The sequence below is a fragment of the Channa argus genome, chromosome 19 (assembly GCF_033026475.1).
Source record: "Channa argus isolate prfri chromosome 19, Channa argus male v1.0, whole genome shotgun sequence".
NCBI lineage: Eukaryota > Metazoa > Chordata > Actinopteri > Anabantiformes > Channidae > Channa > Channa argus.
In genome coordinates, this window is record NC_090215.1 from 21,032,436 (window position 1) to 21,042,662 (window position 10,227).

Below are 10,227 nucleotides of genomic sequence, written 5' to 3' on the forward strand. Positions count from 1 at the left end.
CTGTAAGCTGAACATGGAACTGATGTAACAGCATCAAGGTGTCGACTTCAGAAGACGTCCGTTTGCTGCTCGGAGCTTTTTCTGCAGGAACTCAAATAGATGTTTGTGTTGACTCTGCACGCACAGGTTCACACCACCACCATTTTTACATTTATTTCATGCTTACAGGGACCATACAACCAGGACACAGCTGAGGAAAAGGTGATTTGCAGCCCCTGTCCCCCTTTGTTCTGTCATGACAGTATCACATACACAAAATGTAACCAGGCTCTGGACCTGGGTTAGGTTTGGAATGAGATCATGCTCTGGGTTCAGATCCCCCTGAACCTCCTCCCTACAAGGACGTGGTTGTTGCTCACCGGTCGTCATCCACAGTGACTGTTGCTTGGATCATTGTAATTATAACAGATTATTGTGGCTGTGACAGCCGCTGATATCTGACATTTACTGAGGTGACACTGTTGAAAACAGCTGTAACGATGATCATCATCATAAGTAAATGTCAGAGACAACCAGTGCAGTGAAACACAACAGCAACAACAAAGCGAAAAGATGTGTTTGTGGTTAAAAACAAGAAGATAAGATCAGTTCAGTGATGTAGAGAATTTCATGAGGACAAAATATGATTTAAAAAACAGGTCAAGGTTAAAGACACTGTTTGACAGCATGCATGCAGACAGCAGAAGAATAAAACCATTCTGTGTTCATGGGAGACAGAGGCCGTTAATATCATTCCGTTCAGCTGGTTTGTATACACAAACAAAGCTATGGACATGTCCAATAGAACCAGTGTCCTACTGTGAAACTTTGTGTTTCTACAGACTCACTGTAACTTTCAGAGCCTCCACCTCAGCCACTGTGTTACTTTGTTGGACACTGACGTAGGCTGTGACGTCCCGCTGCAAGACTTTGTATCATCAGTGAATGGAAAACAATACTTTGTATGAGTGGAGCAGGCTGAGAATCAGTGGACGAAGACATTTAAAGAGACATCATGATGTTATTTCCTACTATTAAAATTCCTCCAGTTCACTTTGTCTTGCCTCACTCCCCCCTCCTCTAACATGGTGTCTTCCAGCTTCTGATGGACTAAACACACGTGATTTAGGTGATCAGCTGTGGCTAGGTTTGAAAACAACAGGACAGGTGTCCCTGAGGACCAGGGTTGGGAATCAGGGACCATCAAACAGTTTAAAAGTCATTTCCTGTCCTTGAAGTAGCCTAGGCCTTGAATATTACTTTGTACTTCTTTAGTACTTTATCTGGTCAGAGACATGTTATGAGGAGGAACTGGTCTGAGAAAAAAACTATTTAAAGGGCAACTTGTTTTTAATTTGCTTTCTCTTGTCTTTAGTTTTGGGTGAAAATGTACATTGAAGCTTTTAAACTTTCCTCTGATTTCTCTGTATTAAAACTCTTCTCTGCTTCTAGATGTAAAACTCCTCGAGATGACATCACCTGGAGGAGTTTTTCATCCCTGGGAGTTCTGGTAAAGCAGGTTGACCCAGAGGACAAACTCCATAGTGTGAGCAACAAGATGAGATAATGTGAACTGAGGGTTCCTCCAAGAGATGTCATCTGGAGGCCTTCAATATCAGTGAAGGTGCAGAATGTGTGTCTCAGAAAGACTTTGTATACTACTGTATTCAGGTTACTTTTGTTGTATGAATCGGGAACCAATCAAGTACTAAGCGGTTCCTACTGGATCTAAATTCTCGTGAAGATTCTTCCAGCTGCTGGAAACACCTGCCCCGTGGAACCGACTCTGGGACCAGCTTCAAGACCAAAAAAATTACCATTTCACTTTAACAGGTTTAACTAGAGTCATGTTTGTCCTGACTGTTGGCTGCTTAGAAACACAGGGGCCTGGGTTCTATTCCGGCTGAGGGCCTGAGCTGCATGTCACACAGTCGCTCTGCCCTCTTACCCGTCCACTCTCTACTGGTGTCTGTTAGATAAAGGCTGAAATGTCGACAATAAAACAAAGATGCAGTGAAAGGAGGAAGAGGATAAATGTCCTGATTGTGAATGTACATCAGTCAGGTGAGTTTTTTCCCATTGGCCTATTGATCAGACACAATCAGCGAAGCGGCTTATCAGCAAAACCCTCGCTCTGTGAGGTGTGGCATGTAAACCAGCCTGTCTCTGTGGATAAGGACATCCCAGAGGGGGTACAAGAGGAGACACACTGACAGATACTGTAGAACCAGATGGGATCCAGACAGTTCCTCATGTCCAGCAGGTTCTGCCTGACAGTTGTCCTCGGTTTGGTGATGTCAGATGAGGCTGCACACAGTGAATCACACTGAGAGGCTGCGACTCTGTGGAAACACTGATCTGTGAACCCCCCACAGATAAGAGCTTACAGCCCCATAACTGTCTGAGCCAAGCGCTCAAACCCAGAATGTTTTCCATGAGTGACTGTAAATCAGTCTGGGCTCTCGGGCCTCTGCCTCGTCAGGGCCAAACCGCCGACCTCAGATACAATCCTGCTGACCTGAGACAGCGTTCCTGCCGCCCTTGATGGATTTCTGTGGTTTCAGGGAAACTTGGGTCGGCCTCTTTTCCATTTTGTGTCTCGATCAGGATACAGAGCCTCTGCCTGTGGCTGTTCACAGACATTCCTCAGCTGGCTGCTGATTAAATACATTTTCATGACACTCAAGGAGGGAAAAGCAAATGAGAAACTACTGAAGCCAATTATGTTATTGCTTCAATGTGCTGCTCAGTTTTAGGATCAAGCAGTGGGACATGAGTGATGAGATGTGTGTGATTTATCAGCCCTGATGCATTGCACTCAGTCACGAAGGTAATCATTCTGGGCCCAACATCACACTTTAATTGTTTCAAATGCTGTAGATCACAGTGTGAAGTGTCAGACAGGCCTCTGCAGCCTCAGTGTCTCCTGTTTGGTTGGTGTTTTTTTTTTTTTAAATGACTTCGATTCGCTTTTGTGTGCATGTAGCACCTGTAACATTCAGTATAAAAAGCTGGACTGGTTCAAAAAAGGAGCTCATCCCATCAGAACAGTGCAGCTGAGACATATTTAGTGTGGACATGATGGACGGAGACAAGGGACGGGGCAGAGCAGAGAAGACTATTCAACAGATTGGGTGGATTTAGCGACGGACAGACATGCAGGAAGTCATAAGAAGCTCTGCACTGAGACTAAATAAATTCTTCTTTGTGAAACGTCTCACCCCTTTGCTCCTGTTTTTAAATTTGTTGTCTCTAAATCCTGGTTCATTCGTCACTCTGATTAATATCTGAAGGATGTATTTGTTGATCCCCAGTTGTTTACATCTAAAGGACCCAGAATTTGAAGGCTGATAAAGCAGAGGCTCAAACAAACAGAAGGCAGCGTTTATATGTTTCCACTGTAGAACGTGTGAAGACTCAGGTTAAATAATCTGAACTGAAGAATTTACTTGGATGCAACGTTGAATATTAAAAAATATTTTAAGACGTAATTTAAAAATGTCATTTACATCCATTAACAGGTTTGATGTCATGGAAAAGAACTCGCAGATCAACGTATTTTCATTGTTTCTTACATTGGTTGGTTGTGTATGATGACCTGCAGGGAAGGTGGTGCTAGGCGTCTCCGACCGTGTCCAGCTTCCAGCTCTGTTTCCAACAGACAAAGACGATGAAGCCTCTCATCCCACAGTCTGGCAGAAAAAACCTAGAGATGAAACATTGAGTGGAGTTTGGGGAAATTTTTTTTTCTTCAGTAAAACCCCTGCAGGGACTTTGTCTTGTCTCCTGTTTCTGCCACATTTGTTGCTTCAGACTTCGACTGTGCAGCGTTTGTTTTCTCTTGGCACCAGTTTCCTGGTCCTCTGTTCACTTTAATCGCCTCAGCACCAACGGGAGGAACCGTTTGGACAGTAAATTAAGTTTCTAGTAACCTGAGTAATGACTCGGAGCGTGACCTTATCTCAGGAATGTGTCTAATATAAATGTTTTTCCAAACAAGCTCATGTAGAAATTAGGGAAACCGTGGCTTTGGCTGAGCCTTCACCTTAAGTAGCTCTGCTATGACCATCAGGTCTCTTTGTGCTCATTTCCCATGCAGCACTGAGGGGAAATGACTCTGCTGTCACACCCTGTCTCCTCGCTTCGGTCCCTTTTCCCAGATCAGCAATCACACAGGGACACGCAGTCATTTGTGATAATTGCCCTCAGTGATTTTATTCCTGTGCAAATCGTCCACAACTGTTATTTGTCGAGTAAAACGTTCGTGTTAAATTACCCAGAGCCAGATCCCTCTGCACCGACTGCTGCATTGTCTCAGGCTCCTCAGGATCTGAGACTGTACATTGTTGACATTCACATGAGAGAAGCAGCACCTTGTGTTCAGCAGCTGAAATCCATGTTCAGTGTGGTTCAGGTTCTGTGATGGACTAAGTCTAAAACCATCCTTTGAGTTGACAGTGTGGTTTGAACGACTGTGTTTGTGCCCATTTTTAAACAGAGCATCTTTCCTTAACATTTCTTTATGGTGAGCAGAGCTGCAGACATGCTGATAAAATACATTTGATTTAAAAAGTAATACCAATAAGAGTAAATGCTACTGCTAAGAAAAGACGACCTGAACTGTATCTTTTGTTCATTTTCATAAACTCCATTACAGCCTAGCAGGAGTTAATCGGGAGCTGTCATATACTCCACTCTGCACTTATTGGAGTCTTTGATCCATTGATGTGTATTTTTTTAAGGTTGCCCTCAGTTAATTGTGATCCTTTTTCTAGCAGCCATTAAAAGCATCTGTCTCCACATTCCTTTTGCATTTGTCTGCAAATTTGTAGACAACATGTTTCTGTTCACCTCACAATTCATTACCATCGTGACTTATATCATCAGTAAAGATAAGTGAACCTGGTCCAGAAGCCATGACTCTACCTCCACTGTGCTTCACAGATCAGCTCCTATGGTCTTTATGGATCATAACGATGTTTTTTAAACAAATTCCAACATGAGTTTCCTTCTTCTTCCTGCTGATGAAGAGTTTACATCTGTATTTGCACTCATGGCGTTTTTCTCAGATGGTGGATTGTGATGCCTTCACTTGCTCTGTGGGGGTTGTGAATGTCACTGACCATTGGTTTTGGGTTTTTTATACAATTCTCACCGTGTCTCTGTCTTCAGCTGTTGTTATTTTCCTTTGCTGACCTGTTATGTGGAGGTTGCCTTGTACACCAGTGGTTTCTTTCTTTTTCAGGACATTCAGAATTAACATAAATTATATTTCTGTTTTGTATTAGATTAGTGTGAACTGAAGCAAATGATAGAGCGGTGTGTATGTTAAAGAAAAAAGAAAAAGAAAATGATTAAATTTGACTCATACTGAATTTATCATTGGACAAACCAACTGGATTCTTCATATACTTAACACCAAGTGTCACATTTATTCCCTGCTTCCACACAATGACTGCATCTCTTCCAGCGACACGTCACCTCTTTACCCGGCTGAGCAGCAACCGGCGGTCGACCACAGCGGCTGCCCAGTTGGCAGGGGAACACCCTGCTGTGGTCGGCCCTGGTCTTTGATCCAAACACACACTCAGACATCTTTACTGCTATACGTGTGAGGACAAGTGTTTTCCACAGTGAGTCTCCATGATGTGTAGCGTTAAGCTTTACTGTGGTTTTACATGGCAGCAGCAGCCGTGGAGACCAAAGTACAATTAAATTAAAATTAGCTCACCAATCACAACACAGTACATCATGCGCACTTTTACTTTCGAAAACTGATGCACTGTATATTTAGAAGCAGATACTGTTTCTTCTGGACGAATGACTTTCATTTGTATTTCTTCACAGTGTCTTAGTAAACACATTTCCAACCACTGCTGAGCAGGTTTGTGACTGTTAACAGAGTCCTCACAAGGATAGAAAAGCCAAAACTCTGGGATCTTTTGATGAGGTGGGACAAAGTCATCTGTAAGTCATTTTACTGGGCTCCTGTCATTAAGCGTGACTTCTATTTTTTACTGCCCAGTCAAACCCACTGACAGATGCTGTTTTATCAATGGTGGACTTCATAAACACTCAATACTCTAAACAATCACTCATTTACATTTAGACTAGAGTGACTCCCAGTAGCCTCAGCACACATGCATGTTTGTTCTGGGTTTATAAAGTGAGATAGGAAGCAAATGAGTTCATTGATTTGTTCTTAGTGATTTCTAATAAACCTTTAGTTTATCCACACTTTTTGAAGTGCAGCTTCATCTAAACGTTTGTTGGTGCTGCTTTAATTCAGTTGTTTTCTAAACGGCTTTTAACTGTCAATAAATGATTAGGAAATTATTTAATGGCCAATACGAAAGCATTTAATTACAGCAATTACAGTTTATAAACCGAACCTGTTGCTGTTTGACATTGTTTGACATCCAGCCAAACACAAATCACATTTAACTCTGATTGTTTATGACTGTTTGAGAATTTATGGATCTTTCCATTAAAAAAAGAAATGACATTACAGTGTGTGTCCTCTTACTTCAGGAGTGCCACGTCCTTGTGTGACATCAGATATATTCATGACAGGATGAAGTCTTCAACAGAGCCAGACCAGAGCAGCAGATATACCAGACCAAAAAGAAGCCAAACCACACACACACACACACACACACACACACACACACACACACACACACACACACACTTCCCTCCCCTTCTTCTTCAAAACAAAGTTTAGTTTGTGTCTCCTCACAACTGCACTCACACACAAACCTCACTGCATTACCTCATCAACACAGCAGACATGCATGCTGGTCTCTCTGTAATTGCGAGGACGCTCATTGGCTTCATGCATTCCCTTATCCCCCTCCTTAATGTAAACCATCACTACTGTTACCCTGCTCTTATAACCCATAATCCTGCACAAATCATTGGTAATCATGAACAAAAAGCACTAGACTGTATTTTCTTTCTTTGGCCCATAAAACTAAAAAAATACATTGTGTTAGGTTAAACTAGTTTTGCCTCTGAAACACTTGGATTCAGTTTTTGGGCTGTTTTTCCTGTTCTTGTGAACAGATCTCGGTAAGATCTGGAGAGAATTTCTACGAATGTGGCACAAACACCTCCTTAAACCCAAGGAAGAACTGATTAGATGTTGAGGGCCAAAGGACCCATTCTCAATAACCCCTCTCAAAACACAAAGGAATTTTATTACTATTTATTTATAACTATTGACCCTAAGTACTTAAAGTCCTGCACCTTCTTCACCTCTGCTCCCTGTAACCTCACTGTTCCACCTGGGTCCCTCTCATTGACACACATGTATTCTGTCTTGCTGCAGCCAAGCTTCATTCCTCTGTTTTCCAGAGCAGACCTCCACCTCTCTAGATTTTCCTCCACCTGCTCCCTGCTCTCACTACAAATCACAATGTCATCTGCAAACATCATGGTCCATGGAGATTCTTGTCTAACCTCATCTGTCAGTCTGTCCATCACCAGAGCAAACAAGAAGGGGCTCAGAGCCGATCCTTGATGCAGACCCACCTCCACCTTGAACTCCTCTGTCACACCTACAGCACCTCACCACGGTCTTACAGCTCTCATTAAAGTCCTTCACCACTCTAACATACTTCTCTGTCGCTCCAGACGTCCTCATACAATACCACAGCTCCTCTCTCGGCACCCTGTCATACGCTTTCTCTAAATCTACGAAGACACAATGCAACTCCCTCTGACCTTCTCTGTACTTCTCCATCAGCATCCTCAAAGCAAATACTGCATCTGTTGTACTCTTTCTAGGCATGAAACCATATTGCTGCTCACAAATACTCACCTCTGCCCTTAGCCGAGCTTCCACTACTCTTTCCCACAACTTCATTGTGTGGCTCATCAGCTTTATTCCTCTGTAGTTGCCACAGCTCTGCACATCTCCCTTGTTCTTAAAAATGGGCACCAGTACACTTTTCCTCCAGTCCTCTGGCATCCTCTCACTCTCCAAGATCTTGTTAAACAAATGTACAAAATACGAATTAGGAGTCTAACCCCGAATTGAACCTTAAACCTAAAACCACGTCTTAACCCTCCAACAGCCCTTCAAAAGTTCAAGGATCAGACAAAATGTCCTCACAAAGTCTAAATGGATTCATTATGTGGTTACTAATGCAGCAAACTCAAACACACACACTGCTTTTCTGCTGTTTGTTGGGTGTCCTGGTAGTCTAAGCCACAACACACATTACAGAAAGTTTTAAAAGCAGCCAGCGCCTGAAAGCAGCTTTTGACTGAGTGCTGGTGCTGGGATCCTGAAGTGAAGTGCACTTTGGCTTTCTGTCATGGCTGTGACTCATTATTTGATCTTTCTGTGGAAAACAGAAGTTTGCAAGTGTAAAATCAGCAGGCTGTTTCAAAACAGCACATACTCTGTGTGTCTTAGTGGGATGTTTGGGTCAATTCAAACTCTGGACAAACTCTGGACTTTACAGTTATACACATGTCAAAAACAAGGTGTTTGTTTTTATATGCTCACGATACTGGATATACTTCTTAGATTCAAAGTGAGTCTTTGCAGAATGAAGGACTTGAAATGTTTCTGGGTCTATGGTAAAGAAGAAGCTGAACCCTTATCTATAGTCATGAGCTCTGGGTAGAGAGAAAAGGAAGTAAATTTAAGTGGCAGTGCCTCTGTGGGGCAGTCAGACTTGGCCTTAGAGTCAAGGGTGCAGAGTTCGGACATTCGGAAAGAGCCCAGAGCAAAGGCAGTTAAGGTGGGTCGAGCAACTTCCATTTGAGGATTTGTAGGATGTTTGAATAGTGGTAGAATAGTGGGTCCACCCTGACCCAGAACAGACCGGGGGGACCTCAGGTGGAAATGGAGAATGTGACTGTGAAGTCGGACGTCAGGAGAAAATGAATGGATGGATGATTTTAAATGTGAAAAATTAGTTTACATTTAATTGCAAATAAGGAATCAATGAAGATTAAAGACGGCATTGTGAACCGTGTTTGATGTAGTTTCCATAATACACAATTGTATAATAAACGGCTTAACTCAAAAATGATGATTCATCCTTTGAACCTGGCTCTTCATGTCAGCAGCCCATACAAGACGCTTTTAGCAGCTTTAAACTTGAACAGGGCAGACGAGGGAGGCTGCTGGGCTTCAGTCGACCTTTTGAGCCCCTCCCTCGCGGATCCCAGTTTTAATAGAGCCTGCATTTTTTTCCTCGGTGTGAGGAAATTCCTGCTGCGTCTCCTCCTCGCTGACTGGAGCGGCTCCAGTGGCCTCGTCCTCGACCCTGAGCACTCGTCCTCTGAAGCTGAGAAAGCACGGCATCAGTTTTAGCCATCACATAAGTACAGTAGGATGCGTGTTTAAGTGGTTATGAATGTCGACGTGACCCAGAGCTGGAAATCTGTGTGCAGCTTTATAACCTGTTGTAGGGTGGTAACAAGTTGTGGCTCAACAATTTATTTTTGTATTTAGATAAGGAGAAAATGAAGTTTTACAACCACATGTAACCACAATGTATACGATGTACTTAAAACTATCTTTAAGCCATAATGCCAAGTTTGCAGGTTTTTAAATCTGAGAATTGAGTGATTGTAATCTCAAGTATTAAACCCAACAAAACATCTGAAAATGTCAATTTAGGCTTTTTATTTTCAGACAATTTAAAATAAATTCATGGACAAAGCAATATGGATCACACTGAAGAAAATGAGATGTTTCTCTTCTGAAATGGAAAAGAACCAGGACAGGTTTTCTCTGTGTACATCCTTTAAACTTTAATGGTGAAGCAGAAAACAAAAAATACTGTAAAATAAATTAGATTAGAAAAATGCCACAAGCACATTTGATTTGTACAACAAAGCAATGCAACTTACTGGAATCTTTATTTCCATATATACAGAATAAAAAATAGACTTTTTATTCTTTGTCCACTTCATTCAGTGTCAGTATTTTTCATCGTGATAAAAAGAACAAAATTGGAACAAATACTAACACTTCTTTTATTCAGCTTTTTAGAACGTTTTTGCTTCTTTTTTCAAGGTTGTTGCTCTGCACTGATATTTTGTACAAATGGGAAGGACAATGATTTTGTCCCAAAGAGTCCAGAGGCTCCACTTCCTTAGAAACCAAAAAAATTAAAACGTGACCTCCTCAAAAGGGAACAAATACTCAAAAAACATTCGGTGAACAAGTTGACAATACTGATAAAAAACACCTCCAACACATAAACCCTTGGAAATAACCAGGTC